We start from the raw sequence: 19161 nt of genomic DNA on the forward strand, positions 1-19161 counted from the left end.
AAAAATCAGCTGGGCGTGGTAGCGCATGCCTGTAATTCTGGCTACCTGGAAGGCTGAGGCGGAAGGATGGCCGGAGCCCAGCAGGTCGAGGCTGCGGTGGCCGGGGGCGGCCATTGCACTCCAGCCTGGGTGATCGAGTGAGACTCCAACTCAAAAACAAAAAAAAACAAAAAAAGTCAAGATCAACACCACATATGCATAAACTTGACACAACGCTGGGCATTTAGTAGGAACTCAGCAGCGATGACCTAAATCCACGTGAGAACCATAACAACACTCAAATTGAACTCCACCCTCAACCACCCTACTGACACTGCTTTCTGGATGTCACTGATGACTTCGGGAACAAACCCGGGCCGTTTCTCTCAGCTCCCCCCCATAACCTCTGCAACATTCGACACTGCCGTCACTGCCGTCCTTGTGGACTTCTAAGTTTCCACCGTAATTACAACATCCTGGCTGGCTTTCTACATTCTCTTTTTCCAAGTTCTGTTCTTCCAGTTGCACCTTCAATCTAGATTCTCTTGAGAGCTCTGACCTTGCCTCTCCTCTCACTTCTTAATCCCCTTCTGAGACATCACGGCTATTTTCACACGTGGATCTTGAGTCTTCGCAGCCTCACACTCGCAAATGCCCACGACTAGTCCAAGCGTCCGGCTGGGTGGCCACCCTCTCTGCAGCCGCGCTTCGCACTCTCATCCTGTCGGGCCACTGCCCGCCCCTTACCATGACACTACCCAGTATCCAGATCTGCGACAAATAACAGCTTTTAAAATTGTTCCCTTCAAATGCAAGGGTAAGCACCAGTTAGCCAACTATTCTGACAGCCAATCAGGGAATGACAGAATATTAAAATTGCAAAAAACCTCTGAGATCATTTACAGACAAAGCACAGCTCAGTGAAGTGGAGCACAAGGTCTGGAGTATGATATCAAGTCAACGACAGAGCCAGATGTCTGTCTGTCTCTCTCTCTCTCTCACACACGCACGCACGCACGCAAGCGACACGGGGGGGGGGCGTGCTGAGAGAGAATGCCACTAAGGGCCATGGTAACCTGGCGCTGCCTCACAGACCCTCGCTGTGCCTCAACTCCATCCACCCCGCTGCTCCCAATGGCTTCATAGGCCTCCGGCCCCCCAAGCTTCTCAGCAGCCACGTGACCGAGGTGGGGTACCCTACTTCTCTGAGTCTCAGATTCTTTACGTGTAAAATGAAGATGACAATATCTGCTTCATGCGACAGTTCATTCCTTCAGCTCCACCCATTTCAGTACCCCCACCCCAGTCCTCCACCCCTCCACCCCCATCAGCAGGAGCCAAGAAAAGAAAAGGCGTCAGAAACCCACGTGGTCGAGGAAGGAAGACCGCTCTCCCTCTCCCGCTCGGCCCCTCCAGCACCACCGGCAGGCGCCAAGTGGAGGACCCTGAACGGGAGTGCTCCTTGCGGGGCCTCATTCCCCCCTCCGCCTCCACACCATGTCCACTCCAGCATGGACAGTCTCACCACAGTCACGCGAAGAGCTGTGAGGACCAACTTCATCCCACCCTTCATCTCTTCTTCTAGCAGTTCTCGCAAGAAGTCAGAACCACCAGGACCTAACCCTCTCTTCCGACCCTAACTCCCACTCACTCCCAACTCCTGTGCTTCTGGATCTCAAGGTCAATCACCAGCAAAATGCCCTTTACTCTCAGCTTTTCTTAAATGGTCTCCACCTCTTATGCCTCCTAAAGCCTGGATTCTGCTAAGAACACTGCTCCTGAAATGGAACAGGCCCTTTAATTTTCTCTCCATCTTCCTCTCCCACCACTGGACCTAGAAATCGAGGCTTGTTCCCCATTGCCCTTTTCAGATTATTCGTTCTCTCCACCCTAAAATCCCAAGCATTAATCCTAAGCCAGTAGACAACAGCCCACACTGCCCCTCTTTGCTGAAGTCACCTACAAGTCTCCAAGTCACTCACTCTCGTTTCCTAAGGATTTAGCGTCAGCCTTGCCATTAATCTTTCTAATACTAAAAGTTGCCGCAACTCTTAGGGCTTCCAACGCCACATAAATGCGGGCTTAAACACCATCTCAGTATTGAGATGACTCAAGTCACCATACGACCCAGCAACTGACCCAGCACGGTCTCAGTTCCTTGACCTTCTCTTCTGCAGTGACCTTGTCCTCCCCTCTGCCTCAGCCTTCACCTCCAGGACCACACCTTAAACACTGGTGTTCCCAATTAACTGTAATCCCTCCTTAATTTAAGTGCCAACCTCCTGCTGCCTGACCACCAGCTTATTTTCTCTAGTACCCCAGCCAACACCTTTAACTGCTCGGTGCCGTCAGGACCTGTCCTTTACCTCCTCACTACTTCATATAAGCTTTCCCAGATTATCAGGCACCACAGCCTGTTAATTACAATCACTCCCTTCCCTTGTTCACGTCATAGCACTTGCCTGGAAACACCCAAAGCTGGATAAAGCCGACTTTCTGCTTATTTCAGGTCTGTGCCCACACAGTTGAATGACTCTAGGGAAAAATACACAGCACAGTGACCTGAGCTAACTGTGCATTCATGACCACTTATTCAACCAGGCCCTTAATGCTGGCCAGATAACATGACAGCACCCTAGTTCAGACATGCCCCCATTCTTCTTGACAGCATATTATCTTTTCTTTCTTCACCCTCTTATCATTCTCTCCATACTAAATCTCATAGATCATCTAATTTCCTGTTTCACTCAAAAATAAAGAAGCCATCAAAGACTTTCTGCAACTACAACCTATGTGCAACTATGCGCATACAAGAAGGACCCCAAAAAATCCAGAATTTATTTATCCAAAATCTGTGTACTTATTCTTACATGTTTAAACTTTGAAGGACTCTTCAAAGGTCTCTCCATTTGATGCAATACACCAATTGAGACGCTTTTTTTCACTGCTCAAAACAGTTTCTAAACTCATCCATTTGATGGCTTTTAGTGCTTCTGCTGTTTTTTTGTTTCACCTCTTCCGCATGGGCAAAACGTTTCCTTCTGAGGACTTTTTTCACCCAGGGAAACAAAAAAAGTCACTTGGGGTGAGAATGGGTGATCAGGGAGGGTGGGGCTTGGGGGTCATGCCGTTTGGGTCCAAAACTACTGAACACTCACGTGGCGTGGGCAAGTGTGTTCGTAAACAACCCACCGTGAAATCGGTAAATGCGTTCAAAGAGTCTCCAAAAAAAATTTCACTGAAGCCGAACACAGCCTCTCACAACAACACGAGCTGGTCCACTGATGCCGATGGTTTCCTAGAACACGACTAGCAAGGAAACCTGCACTATAAGGGGCTCGCCCTCCAAAAAATAATTGGCTTGGGGGGTTCCCGCCCCCCACAGTCTGTCATGCTTCTTCGTACTGTGGGGACATCACCCATACTCCCATCTAAAGCCCCTCCACTCAACTGTCTCCTCTTCTCTACACAGGAAAGCCTCTCCAGCAATTCTCCAGGAGGGTGCCTGCTTTATAAAATGTTCCCTCTCTATTCAACCGCTCTGACCAGCACAGAAACATTTATTATTGCTCTCAACTTAATCCCTCCAGAGCCCTGCATCTCTCTGAGCTTCCTTACAGCAAAACACACTGAAAGAGACGTTCACACTCACGGCTTCCAGCTCCTCATCGCTCACTCCCTCCGACACCCGCTTGTGTCAGGCCTGTGGCTTCAGCTCGCCCACAAAATGCTCTTGTCAAGGTCTTCGATAATCTCCACTTGGCTAAACCCAACTGTGAATACTTCGGCCTCAACTCTAGGCAGCATTTCACATAGTCATTAACTCCTTCCTCCTGGAAATACTTTCTCCAGGTGGCGTCCAGGATCCCAGTTTCTTAGGGCTTTCCTCCTAACCCCCAGCCACTCCCCACAGGGCTCAGTAAAGGTTTTCTCGCCCTCCCTGAACCTCTGGATGTCAAGTGCCCTGAACTGTCTGTCCCGAACCTCTCACCTCTGGGTGTGCCTCTCTTCCTTAACAATCTCATCCAGCCTCACAGCTTAACATCTTTACACTGATGGACCCAAGTTCACAGCTCTATTCCGGCCCTCTCTCTTGAATTCCAGATTTCAATAACCTACTTCGCACCTCCAAGTAGACGTCTACTGTACCCCAAACCAAACACCTGCATTTCTCCCCAAAACCAGATCCAGCTCCTAAAACCAGCTCCACCCATCTTCTGAATCTTATTAAGTGGCCCTTCAATTCTATCCCTCTACTTTCTTGAGCAAAGAAGAGTTGGGAGTCACCTTTAACTCTTCTGTCATACTCCACTTTCGGCCAGTCACCAAGTGCCACCGGCTGCACCTTCAGGCCCTGGCCGGCATCCGGGCACTTGTACCAACCCCACCTGCGACCATGCCCTCTCCCTCCTGGACGGCTCCAGTTTCCTGTAGACCAGCCTCCTTGCTTCTGCCCCACCTGCTCTTAACACAGCAGCCAGCGTGGCACGGCCAGCCTCGGCTCGGAACCTCCCTGTGCCTTCCGTGGCACCTGAATAAAAGCCCAGGTACTCGCAGGGGCCTGCGGGGCCTTCCACACGCCACTGGCCCTCCCCTCGGGGCCTCGCCTCAACTGCTCTCTCCCCTGTGCTCCCTGCATGTGGCCACAGGCACCTCCCTGCGTGTCCGCAGACCCACCTGGCGCGTGCCCACATCAATGCTCGCTTATCTTTGCTTCTCGCTACCGAGAGCTCTCGGGCCTGAAGACCCCCTTCATTTTGCATTCACTTCCTTCGGCGTTTCTGCTCAAGTCCTGCCTTGGCGAGTCTCCCCCTGGCCATGTTATGGGTAAAAAATCAACCACGACACCCACCCACTCCCTCTCCACCCCACCCCTACCTCCCTCTGCCCAGAGCACTCATCACCGCCCGACACACACTTTGCTTTGCTTCTGTGCTTACTGTCTGTCTCCCACATTTCCTCCCACTCCATCATCTTAAAACGTAAGCTCTTTGAGGGATTAAAGTTCTGTTTTTGTTCACGACTGTATCCACAGTGTCTAGACCATGTATTCCCAAAGGGAGGGATTTTGTTCCAATGAAGCAAAAAAAAAAAAAAAAATCTTAATCTTTTTATGCATAAAGCACAGATAAATATACAGTACACAAAATGACATACAGTAATTTGTGGTCTCATACTTTCAAGGCTGAAGAGAACAATTGGGGGAAATAATTTCTAAAAATACTCTTTAGGAGGGCAATAATTTTTAAAAAGTATTGAGATGAAGTCACCATATGATCCAGCAATTTCGCCTCTAAGTACACACACTCAAGAGAAATGACTACATATGTCCACAAAAACTTGTGCACAAAGCTCCATGGCAGAGTCATTCACAATAGCCAAAAAGAGAAAACAACCCATATGTCCATCAGCTAATGAGCAGGTGAATAAAATGTGGTGTGATGCACACAACCAACCATTATCTAGCCATGAAAAAAAACGAAGTACTGAACAATCCTCAACATGAATGAACTTGGAAAACATTATGCTAAGTGAAAGAAATCAGAACCAAAAGACCACATTCTGTAAAATTCCACTCATATAAAATGTCCAGAATGGGCACATCCATGGAGACAAAAAGTAGGTTAGTGGCTGCTCAGGGTTGCGGGGGGTGGGGGAAGTGGGGGACGGGCTAACAGGTTAGGGTTTCTTCTACAGGAATGAAAACGTGCAAAGATTAGGCTGTGGGACTGGCTGCACAACCCTACAAATACACTAGAAAACATTCACTTATACTCTTTCAATGGGCAAAAAGCAGTATAGTGTGCAAATTATGTCTCAATAAAGTGTTAAAGGAACAGAAAAAAATGTGTGGAATACACCGGTCTTTTGTTTCTCTAGGCTAATGCCTGGCACACAGCAGAAGCTCAAAAGTTGAATTTTACTGAATGTTTCTGAATGACTTAGTTAATATTTATTAAGCGCTTAGCATATGCCAAGAACTGCTCAATACTTACAGAAATGAAATAAAATAACACACACATAGAGTTTAGCACATCATCTGACAAACACAAACACCAAAGCAAGGTAAACTATGACTTTTACCTAATAAAGGCTGGGACAGGACGCCTCTGACTGCCATCAGAGAACTAACTCTAGCGCAGCAGAATGGGGTCAAACACAGGATTGGAGGATCACAAAGAATGAGATTCTTAACAATGTGATCCTCAGAAAAGCAAGGAGTTAAATTACCTATAACCAGATAGTCTCTGCCAGAGAAAAATTAACACAACTTCTTTCAACAAAAGTAATGTCTAGAGAGTGAAACTTCATATTCCTCCTCTAGCAGCCAGTTTCAACTATGAATTCACCGTTGGAAACACAGATCCTTTCTGCGTTCATCCCAAATGCTATTTACTGTTGTATTTCATGACAGTGAAAGAATGTCTAGAGTTAAGTGATTGGTAGTGAACTACTATCTACAACCACACTAAAAAGCACCTTCACAAAACACAGCCGAGGGCACTTTGGCAAATGCCAACACACAGATAAACCACTCCCCCACTCCACTCAGGATGTGCAAGTTTTAGCTTTGAGAAGAAAAAGAAAAATCGGGTCTCAAAAATCAAGGGAGACCACTTCACCGCACAGAACCTAAGTTTCACATTGAAAGTGGGGGGGCGAAGCACATGCTCTGCGCCTCTCATTGGGGAGTCACCAGACCAAGTCAGAATGATGTAAAATTGCCACCTAACTGTGATCTTCTTCCATGTAGACACCACTGCTAGGATAAACAAAAATAAATGTGGATTGCGGGCACCCTGCAGCTGATAATGGTGCCAAAATGGGGAAGTTAAGCCACTGCTGAAATGCTTAAAGCTAAACTTAAAGCAAGCATCAAACACGTATGGAGCCGAGACACGAGCAGCATTTTCCCAGGGGCCTCTCCGCGGATGCCGCCCCTCCTGGAGAGACGCCTCCCTCAGCACGCCATCCACATGCGCTATCTCCAACTGGGTCTTGGCTAACGTGTTCTAGCAAGTTTGTGTTTTCCAGCCTGACAAAATGCAGGCTTGTTTACCAGAAAAAATTTCTGAATTAAAATCAGAATATTTTTGAAATCAGCATTTTCAACACATCCATTATACTAAAAATGACGGCAGTAAAATAATAGACCAGATCTATTCACAGGAAAATGAGAGGATAATTGATTTCTATGGAAAAACACTAAATACTTGAAAAGATCAAATCTATTATTAGAAATAAAAGATTTATGAAAAAGTCACAAAATGTCAAAAAAAATCACATCATGTTTTTCAAAAAAAGCCTAACAGTATAGAATTTGAGGATACAAACAAAAAGATGATCTATAAAGATGCATGATTCCTAGTCCAAATAGACTTTTCCAATCACTAAATGCAGCCTCCTCTTCCTGCCATAAAAAAAAGAAAGAAAGAAAGAAAGAGAGTGATATCCTCAATGTATGCTTAACTGAGGAACAGAGCTATGTTTTCAAGCCAAACATTCTCCAGTTCTCCAGTAGCCACATCCCACCTAACTGACAGGCTACACAAACATCCATCCCCTAAATCCCACAAGGTCTTTTAGCATCATGACAGTTGTCTCCAAATGGAGCGGGAAGTGCTGGGAAAATGAGACATTCAAAGGCCACAGAAGAAGACTTGAGGGGCAGAGTCGCTACACAACATAGTCTCGAAGTTCAAATCCAGACTGACCCAGAGAACAAAATCCTAGGCTCCCAGATGAACTGAAGAGTTACAGCTCCAGATACTAGAAGTAACTGCCAAATGAGACGTTACCATTTCTAATATCCCTTCATCTCTTGATAGTCAAATGCCCCCAATTCTCTCCCCCAACACATGCACGCACATGCTCATAAGCTCAACCATTGTCCTGTTTGAAAATGTGATTTTAAGACTTGTCCTTCGACATCATTTCTTAATTACATTGCATAAACATGCCCCATAGAAAGGTCTCTTACACAGGTGTCACATCATAAAAATTTGTTACTTATTCCCAATTAGTGTGAGTACTTCTGTCCAGAGTGGTTAAGAAATAAAATTAAATTATAATCATGATTCCCTTCTGTTCACATAAATCCTTTAATGGAGGTATAAAAAACCATACACAAGGCTCAAATATCTAATCCATAAATATACAGAAAATTCCCAGGACCCAGATGACTTGAAAGTAATTAATAAGATGCAGAATAATGGAGAATTAAGTGTATTCTGCAACAAAAACAAGCATAATACCTCAAGAGTAGGCAAAACATAATTCCTACCCTCAAGAGCATTAACATCTTTACTAAAATTAAGTAAAAGTATGCTATGCCAAAAAATATGTATAAACAAAATATACCCCTTAAAAATTAATAAAGTAGTTCTAGAGAAAACATTTCTCAAAAACAACAAAATTGATCAGAGTATAACTGGCAGCTGAAACACTGTTAATCAATGAGAAGTCATTCTAAGAGTCCCCTCTCTTGGACCCATCATTCTATCCTAAATTATACTATTCCCAATTGCTAAATAAAAGGAGTCATGTCAATATTATTTAAATGTCAAGTTCTGGTTCTACAAAGGCTTCGGGAAGAGAGGCATAATACACTACAGCACAAGTCATCCTCATTTCTAACAGCCTAGCCACTTTCTCAGCCAGAGCGACAGTTTTCTTTCCACCACAAGATCAAAACAGTAATCCCACCATCTGACTCTTAGTCATTCCCACATAATTACTGGTTTGCTCTTACTGTAATACAATGCATTTTCAAACTCTGCTACACTATCCCTTAAAGCAAGGCTCCTGGCTTTTGGTCTCAAGAGTTCTACTACTCCTGAGTGTACCATTCAGGTGAACAAAGTGATACAAACTCATTATGGGTAGAAGAATTACTCTGTTTCTCAGAATAGTACCAGTAAATAAGATAAAGCACTCTCCACTTCTCTTTCTTCTTCATGGTGTACTTTTTTTTAGTTACATACATTCCTGAGAAACTTGCAAATTAAGAAAATTAAGCCTAAACAAATGAATGCCAGTACCTACTATGGACATAGTCTCTGACGCAATACTGTTGTATTTACAGCATCCCTGTTACTGCTACAAGGGCAGAGGAATATGTCTCCACACAGCAGCTCACTTAACACCTCCAAATATCCCCACCCCTTCCAAGGCATTCCTCAGCTTCCTTGGAAGGACAGACCTGAGAACTTCCACCCCCAACTGCAGACCTAGGCCTTCCTCCCTCCTGCTCTCCCCACCAGCCCCTCTACCTGGGGAGCAAAAACGTCCTGGATTTTTCTTTTTTTGCACTCCCCTCCCTTCCACAAACACTATATATATCATAAACGTACCAAGTACTAGGGACAGAGGTGAAGAACAGACTCATGGTCTTCAAGGGGCTTCCAGTCCAATGAACATGCCAGATGTGTAAGTATCTCGTATCAGTAAGCAGGAATGCAGGGACATGAATGACAACATGAGACACAGATGACAACACGGAACACAGACTAGAAAAAAACATGAGCCAAAGACTTTTTACCACTTGGCAAATAAAGTCCAGGCAGGTCACTTAATCTAAGTTCTCTCCTTACAGAACGATTGTGCTACTTTATAAGACTGTAATAAAAATAAAAAGCATGATCTATAGAAAGTTCTAAATACTGAACTGAGAAAAAGCATTCAACAAATAGCACTGCAGAAATAGAAGAACAGAAGGTTTACTTTTAAGAAGAAATACACTAATTAAATTAAAATGAAGCAAAGCACTTGGCCCTAAAAATACTTTCCACTTAGCTCTTCATGTGCACAAGAAAAACTGAATAGACAGACTTTTACACTTAAAAGTTTTAGTAAACTGATGACTCACATAACACAAAGCACCAATATTAGAGTGAAAAAATTTCTTTTTTTCTTTTTGAGTTGGAATCTTACTCTGTTGCCCAGGCTGGAGTGCAGTGACACGCTCATGGCCACCCCAGCATCGATCTGCTGGGCTCAGGAAATCCTTCCAACTCAGCCTTCTAAGTAGCTGGAACTACAGGCAAGTGCCACCATGCCCAGCTAATTTTTTGATTTATTGTAGAGATGAGGTCTCGTCAAGTTGCCCGGGCTGGTCTCCAACACCTGGACTCAGGCAATCCACTCGCCTCAGCCTCCCAAAGTGCTGGGATTATAGGCTTGAGCCACCGTGCCTAGCCGAAAGGAAATTTTATATACACACACACACACACACACACACACACACACACACACACACACACACCCTGCGTAACTTCTGGTATATTTAAGAACAAGACGTTTGATATATTCAATCACAAAAACAAATTTCACCATCAGTATTTTTCAAAGTAGCTGTTAGCAGAGTACTAAGACTTTCTGGCTCCACTGGTCTGCTGGAGGGTTAATGAAATTATCACTACTTCATATTGTCAATCACACCAACACTTGGAGGCACTTCACAATAATGAAATTCAAGCACAGATTTTATTTATATATTTATATATATATACACACACACATACACTTATATTCCTCTTCCCTAATCTAATCTTTTGTAACTCAATAAAAACATTTCTCATAAAAGTAAAGATATTTCTGGAAATGAGAGATGCAAATAAACATACCCACAGTATACACTCTTAATTCAAAACCTGGAAACTTGGAGACCAGTCGCCTATCTTTTCATTTATCCTAGTCAACAAATGTCCCCAAGGGAATCAGGAGACGCTGCATTTCTACTGACCACAGTCATTGCAATAAGATCTAAACCACTTGCCTTATTTAAATCGCTTCACTCTTACTGCCAATTCCATTTTTCTTCGGTATTCCATGGAAAAAAAGATTCCCTTTAAAAAGTATTTTCCTGTAAGAAATGTCCTGAGCACACATAAACAGCATGTTTGCCCAAGACACGAAAGAGTGCCTTCTATTCTGATTGTGAGCAACCTTTTCTAGGAAAGCAAATTTTGCTCTCAATACTTAGACAATGCACTACAGTGTCATGGTTCATGCGCTATTAGTCATTCTGTTGAAAATTGTATTTAAAAAAATAATAAAAGGACTGCAGTGTGTATAAAGCATTTGAGATACAAAAGACTTATTGTCAGAATAGTTGCAGGACACCCGAAACAGAAAAACAACCCCCCAGAAACAAATTAATTTACGGTTTTCAATTATATTTTTAAATGCTATGCCAGACCCTGCATTTCTTAACTAATCCATAGAATAAAAGAGATGACATAAATAAGCTTATCATCATGGCAGCTGATTGACAGAAACGAGAGACCACATTTTGTATTATTCAGAGAAACAAAGGGGATTTGAGCTCTGGGACAGCCTTTAAACTGGTGCATGTTGGCACTTAGTTTAGAAAATTCCAGGGTTCCAAGGTACATGTGACTCTGGACACAGTTAAATTTTTATCAATTTATTTCCAGGTCTATTAACATTTTCTAAACTAAAAATCAGGGCATATTATTTGATAAAGCAGTAGCAAGCCTGAACAACCAGTTTGCATAGAAAATAGTTCACAAGTCTTTTTTTTTTTTTCTTAGAGTATTGTTTCTTCAAATATCTTATCTGGAAATTTAAATTTTAAAAAAACAGGTGAAAGCCAAAGTCTTCTGGTCAAAATGAGCATGTCCATGGAAGACGGGGGTGGACCTGGAAAACAGGAAGGACTAAGGCCAGCACCAGTCAGACAACAGCTTAAGTTAAAACACGGATTCATGCACAGCCTGGAGGGAAGCTGCTGTTTTTCCTTCAGTTAACTGAGAGAAATGTCACACTAAACTGAAACTTGGTCAGACTGTTAGAGCTCAAAGCGCAATATCTGAAATAAATACTTCCATTCCAAATAAAGTCTAAGGCAGAAACACCCAAAGAGGGGAGCTCATCTAGTCACTAACACCTGCTCAGCCTGTTTACAGAAAACACACGGAAATGAGTAATCTTGATAAATGACCACTCATGTAATTTTCTCACCTCACCATGCAAATCTGAATACATCATTAAAGTCAGAAAGTCACATATCCATTCTCTTGGCTATCGAAATAGATATATTTTGTTTTTCCAAGACAAGCAAAGCTGATTATCACTATTAATCTTTCACTACCCTCTCAATGTAAGAAGCTACAACTTTCCACACAAACCTCAACATCACAAGTGAAGTTAACCCAAGTGGCTTTTTATTCTTTCAGTCACTAAGTTTAAACATTCAGTAAGAAGGGCGGAGCATTCAAAGTCTTTCTCTTTCTAGCCAGAGCAGTTAAACTAAACCAACTGGTGCCTGGCGAGGGCACCCTCCATCATCCGAAAACGGTTCCCTCTTTACCAGATTAGCTGGCTGTTAGAAATCAGAAGTCATTCTACTTTCTTGCTTCCGTTGCTTTTTTCTATTTCCATGATAAGAATGAGGAAACAACCATCTTTAAAAATATTTTTAAAGTAACAATGCTTTCTATGACCACAGCCTTTTACAAACATCCAGGTGCTCTCACATACCTACCCTTCCACTCACACCACAGCTCTGGGGATGGGTCTCTGGCACTGAATGCTGGTTCCACTCAGTGTGCCCTTGAGGAAGTCACCTGACCCCTCCACGCCGCAGTTTCCACATCTAAAAGTGGAGACCATGACAATTCTTACGCCTCACAGGATTGCTAGGAGGATTAAATAAATCAATGTATGTGGAATCCTCAAAGCTCACCATCACCAGCCGTCTTGGTCTGGCAAAGATCCTGTAAGATGGGAGAGCAGGGAGAGCAGGGCCTCCTTTCTCCAGAGAAGAGAATCGAGGCTCAGGAGAAGCACGTGGCCCATCCAGAGTCACGGTCAAGAGGCAGAGCTGAGAACCCAGAACTAAGGAGGGATCGAGACATCTCACTACAGGGCGGGGCCGTGTCACACTTTTCGAGTTGATGCAGTCCGCTGTTCTTTAAAGACCACAGTCCCTGTGCTTTCACACACGTCAACACTCAAACACAGACACGCTGAGAATGAGGCTTTGATCTAAGATGACTGACATTTCTTCTAAGAATTTTAGGAGTAGAAATGAGTCAGACTTCTAAAGAGAAGGACACATGGAAAACTTAGGCCTGAGGAAGCAGAGCCAGATGGGCCTGCCAACAACGTCCCAACACTCAGAAGGTGTCTTCAACAGCCAAGTGCGCACCCCGTGGGCCCCGTCACCTCCATGTCATGATCTAGGTCGGGCAATAAAACAGCGCGGCCTTAAAAGCCAAAACTCAAGTTCCTGTTTCATCTGTTGAAAGCAGGACTGCTGGGCCGGGCGCGAGGGCTCACGTCTCAACCCCAGCACTCTGGGTGGCAGAGGCAGGAGGACGGCTTGAGCCCAGGAGTCTGAGACCAGCCTGAGCAACATAGTGAGACCTCATCTCTACAAAAAAATCAAAAAATTAGCCGAGCATGGTGGTGCGCACCTGTAGTCCCAGCTACTCAGAAGGCCGAGGCGGAGGGATCACCCAGGAGGTCGAGGTTGCAGTGAGCTGTGATGGTGCCACATTCCAGCCTGGGCAACAGAGTGAGAGTCCAGCCTTAAAAAAAAAAAAAAAATAGCCCAGGAACACTGGACAACCATGTCACTTCTCTGGGTCTCAGCTACTGCCAAATGAGGTCCTACTTACCAGGGTTTTCATGAGAAACAACTGAGATCACATACCTGGAACAGCTCTGTACCTATAAAAACAACACGATGCCAGAATGTGTGCACTTTTCTATTAGCTTCTTTGACTACACTGAAGAATAATTCTGAATATTCATTCATTCATTCATTCATTATTTTCTTCCAAAAAGCTGCTGGCAGAAGCCTTTGAACATAGAAGTGCCATCCTGAGTATTTTGTGCCGTTATCTAAGGTGACAATCTGCATTCCTCACTGAGACTCATTCACAGTGGAAGAGAAATTTGGGCAAACTGCATGGTACCCATTCTAGTACCACACATTCAAAGAAGACTCAATAAAACCTAAACACAGGAAATAAGGGAACAAGCCAAGTGATAATCACATGCATTTCTTCTTCTGTTTTTAAATTAAACAATTACAAACATCTTCAATCAAATCACAAGGAAACTCAGCGGACATATATATTATCATAACAGTAAAAATAAATTATATGAGTGACACTATACTGTTTTCAAAGCATTTCACACATATCATCATAGAAATACAATAAATGCCATTCTGTTTGTTCACAAGAGTATTCTAACATGCATATACAACTTCCACTCTTGGCCAAGTCCCTTTACTTGTGTCCAAGATAAAAAATAAAAGAGTTAGACTACATAATAGATAAGCTTCCTTTTTAAAGCTCTTATATTTATGATTTTGATTCTATTTTCATTCTATGGTTACAAAAAGAGCATAAAACATATTAATGAAAAGAACACTTATAATTGCAAAATATAAGTTTATTAGAAATAAATATACTATTTTACGGTGACTTTTTAAAATCATATAATTAAAATTGTGTATCAAAACAGCCAGAAAAATGGAACAATGGTATTTTACAGTTAAACTTCCTAGTGATTTCAGAATTATAGGATATTTCCAAAAAATCAGAGAAACTACATATACTAACATAGAGTTACAGTTCGTAACTATCAATATACCATACACAATGCAATTCAAAATACACACACTACTAAAATTCATTCGATCTCTTATAGTTCAAAAAATACTTTAGAAAATTTATGTCCTTCAGAGATAAACTGAATATCCACTATAAAGATATAATATTATAAACATAAATAAAATAATTTCAACTATTTAAGGCTTCTGTCTCGGTATAAGAAAGCATCAGATTCTGTACAAAGCAAATAAAACCACTAGTAATCATGTTCTTCAGAGACTCCAATGGAAAAAGCAAAGTTTTAACAGTAAACTGTTTATGAAACGGTTCACCAAGCACCTACTATTTGCAAAGTGCTATGAAATCTGTGCCTACTGCTTCCTTCAAAATGAGATCAGCTCCTCCTTTTCCTAAGTATAATACTGAAAATCCAGGTGGGAATAATAACACAGATAGCAAAAAAAGGGTTGTTGTTTTTTTTTCTTCCACCAAGTCTACCACCTAACAATTTCAAAATCAGAATCAGTCACGTATCCAAGTACAGATAAAGATATAGAGCACCGCTTTCCGTGCACACAACCCAAATGTGCTTTTAGTCATTTTTTATAGGAATGGTAACAGATTGGTTATAACCTGACAGATGGTATGAGGGGAGAGTTCCATAGGCATGAAATACAATGAAGACACTACCACACTGGGGCTTACATATTTTAAATAAGTAAACAAAACAATGGAGCTGTATAAAGCTGTAGAGACCAACAAAAATGTTGCTTGGGAAAGTTGAGAACTGGGAGTCTGGAGAGCATCCTGGTGCTCGACAGCTCCGTGATCTGAAGAGACAACCACCACCTTTGGAAGTCTTCTACCATCAGGTGCCTTGGGTAAAGTATCAGAATTCCTAGATCCCTCCTCACTCATCTGCAAACTTATGGAACAGGCCTAGGATTCAAAGAGCATCTGAGTCAGTGGTTCTCAGATTTGTCAGTGCAGCTTCCTGATGTCGTTCCCGATGATTCAGGATGTCTGGGCTGGAACCTAGGAAGCTGAACGTTGACCACAGAAATACGCTGGTGGGTCTCAGCCAAGCTTGAGAGACACTACTCAGATGACTCTAAGGCGCCTAGAGCGTAACACGATACTCCTCGTCTCAGCACCAAGCTCTTAGGAATTCAAGATCTAGCACAGTGTTCAGGACACAGTGATGCTACACAAACACTCACAGAGAGGACAAAGGGAAAGAAGAGGAAGGAACAGGCAAAGAAAGAAGCGGGGAGGACGAGAGGAGGCTGGCTAGCTAACTGGCCATATCGTTGGCGAAGAAGCACACAAACGTAGCAAGACTGGACTTGGGAAGCACACACAACATGAATCAACAGCTGGAAAGCAAAGACCTTAGTCTCTACAGACAATTTTACATATCACATGAACACCTGTCATCTTCTCCTCAAGAAGCTGCAAAGCACTAAGGAGGAAAAGGAAGAAAACAGCACCGAGGCGCCCAAAGGAATTCTGACAGAAAAGTACTGAATGGCTAAAACTTGGTAATGGTTTTCCCCAGGTAGAAGAGAACACAGAATCTCACAGCAGGTACTTGGAATCAGGACTGAAGTCTGAAGTCACTGGTTACTCATATGTGCAAATTACATTTGGGATAACATATGGATTCCAGAAACGCTGTCGGCAATGCTGATTTCTGTCCATTTTTATCTGCATTTTCCCATTCACTTACATTATAATTTTTGAGATGTTTTATCTTCACTTCTGATGATCTTCAAATGTCAATGGCTCTTAACACATTAACTGAAAACAAACACAAAGGAACTTAGGGGGATTCAGCAATTTAAGAAAACCTAAAGTATTCTAAATTACTATGTAACGCCTGCAGGGAAGGGAGGGGTGGGGAGGCTTGGGCATTACATTGACTTGCTTCATAAGTTACCTTATCTTTAAAATGTAAAACTGCTCTTTTGAATGAAATGATACTATTCTCTTAATCATCAGTAAAGGGGCAAAAAAGGCAAACTATTTTCTATCAGAAGAAAAATATATTCAAAGCTAGACAAAATTCTCTCCAAATATGGACCCTCAATGCGTGAATGCACCGTGCACCTGTGTCCTTCTCCAGCCAAGGTAAAGTCCTCAATGTGCCCAGGGACTACCCTGAGCTACAGGGCTCTGGCCTGGACCTGGCACCAGATCTTCAGGCGTGATCCGTTCTTTGCAGCCCACAGAGCCTGCAGTCAAACAGTCTCAACGTCAATGTCAAACTGCTCTCTCTAATCTTCAGTTTTCTAATCTGTAAAATGGGAACATTAATACTGTTTACTTTATACAGTTATGAGGACCACATGAGAAAATGCATAGAAGGGATTTAGCACCATGTCTAGTACATAGTAAACATGTGATAAATATTAAGTGCTATTATTATTATTGTTGTACTTAATGTTAATACTATTAATTTAATTAATTTATTACTATAATGGTCTACTAATTGGAAAGCACGTCTTATCTCAAGTGTTTCTATACTGGGGTACTGTCTTTGGTAATAATGGGAGAATGTTAACTGATACTAGTAACAAAGGACAGCAGTACCATACAAATTCTTTGTTTTTTTCCCCCAGGACTTATTAGGAACACTCAGTTTGAAATTGTGATCCCTACCTTTGCTGGCTCAGCTCAAGAAAATTAAGGCTTGTAACCATGCCTGTCATCAGCCAGTTATTTTCCCTCTGGCTGAGGCACAACCTCCTGACATAGCCTCCTCCCTGCTTGAACAGCAGCTCACTCGCTGCTATCAGTATAAGCAATTCTGCTGAGAAGAGGAATGGCTGTGACGTACGCCTGTCAAACCCTCGAAGCCGATGGATCAAAGTTTTATCAATCCAGAGGAGACTGATCTCCCCTCCTCTGCCCACTCCCAAATGATTAAACGCCTGATGTTTGAAACTACATGCTCAAAACATTAACATTTAAGTTACTGACAAAAGAATACATAAGACACTGATTTCCCTAGATTTTCAATAAAATTTTTAGGTCAAGGATACAAAAACACACACAAAATGCTGGCAGAGCATTCACAAACTAAAATGGTCTAAAATGGTCAGCTTTATTTCCTTTATGGAGAACATACCCTTAGAAACAAAATGAGAGAAAGGACCTAAGTAGAACCAGATGAGGTATTCTAGGACATAAAACCCACGGATACAAGGCTTAGAAACAGACGTCCAGATGGAGAGACAGAGTTAAGGCATCCCTCACCATGTGACTCTCTGAGCTCTTAACATGGAATTTTAAGATAGCACAGCAGTCATTCTTCACTTGACTTCTATTGGCCCATCACTGAAGGATATAGCAATTATTAAATGTGTCTCTCTCACGTTATAGTTCTAGGTTAGGGTTATAAAAATCTGGCCCAAGACAAGACACAAAAAAGTGAAAGTTGAAAGGACAAAAGTCCAAAACAGAGTCACTTTAGCTAAAGAGCAGTCACTTTAAATGGCTCAGTTCTGTCATGTTTTCTTGGCAAATTACCTAGTTTGCTGTCTAATCATTAGCCAAGGACAGAACTGGTTTCCCAGAGGTAGCTACTGATAACTATCCTGCAACTCCCCAGGTACTGATTGCCTTGCTATTCCAAGTATTTGTCTCCCAGTCATAAGGCAGACCTACGTGACCTAGTGACACACAGACTCCATCACCATAGCAACAGCTCCTGTGCTACCTGTCCCCTTCGTGATGATGTAAAACAGTCCACCACCCAATCACCTTAACAACCTACCCACACCAAAGGAAAGCCTTAAAAGCATTCAGCCTCAAGCAGTCAAGGCCAAGCTTTTCTTGAAGCTCCCACCCCCTCTCTAATCTTGGGGACATGAATCTCCTCTCTCTCTCTAATCTGCTTTCTAAATAAACTATATCTTTCGATTTAATTTCTTTGCATCTTACCTGCAGCAATGGCTCCACACTCTGGCCCACTGACCTGAAAGTCTCAAAGACCTTAAAAAAAACTCAGAGTTCAGAGTGTTCTGGGCTACAGTTCTCTTCCCAGGTCTGCTACAATACGCGACCTTCCTCTTTCAGTGTTTTCTGTTTGGGCCACTGCATTTGCATATCTAAGAGTACCTCTGGCAAAGGGAGTGGTTACAGACTGCAAGTGGAAAATGTCCTTCTTGCTTTTGTCTTTGTTTGCTTGCTTGTTTGTTTCCTTCTTGCTTTTAAGTGATTTGTTTATGTACAATAGAAAAAGCTGTTAATGTATCCAATGCCCTTTCTCTTATTCCTTAGTGACAGAACCTCCCATTTTTAGCTCAGTATAAGGCCTCCCAGAGAGACCTTATTCTAGCCTCCCTTGTGGTTAGGTACAGCCGTGGGACCATATTCTAGCCAACTGGATATAAGCTAAAAAGCTACGTGTGACCGTCAAAAAAGTATCCTTTAAAAAGAGGGAGTACGCCCTTCTTCCCTCCTCCCGAAGATGCAATGGCTGGAGCTCCAACAGGGTTCTGGTTCACGAGGCAACCCAGGACTGTGAGACAGTAACAATCTGGGTCCGTGATACTTCACATCTACCCGACCAGAGCTGTATTAACTA

At 42.8% G+C, this 19161-nt stretch overlaps 1 protein-coding gene across 1 annotated transcript in view; it reads right to left on the reverse strand.

Annotated features, from left to right (window-relative positions):
* The window catches only part of MTMR2 (myotubularin related protein 2), a 67057-nt gene extending 50678 nt beyond the window's left edge, over positions 1–16379 (reverse strand). The window contains exon 1 of the mRNA XM_008060138.1: positions 16300–16379. The gene's annotated coding sequence lies outside the window, so the exon portion shown is untranslated. The remainder of the gene's footprint in view (positions 1–16299) is intronic.
* Positions 16380–19161: the final 2782 nt, after the last annotated feature.

This window comes from Carlito syrichta, unplaced genomic scaffold (assembly GCF_000164805.1).
Source record: "Carlito syrichta isolate Samal-C Ts95f unplaced genomic scaffold, Tarsius_syrichta-2.0.1 Scaffold304533, whole genome shotgun sequence".
NCBI classification, from domain to species: Eukaryota; Metazoa; Chordata; class Mammalia; order Primates; family Tarsiidae; genus Carlito; species Carlito syrichta.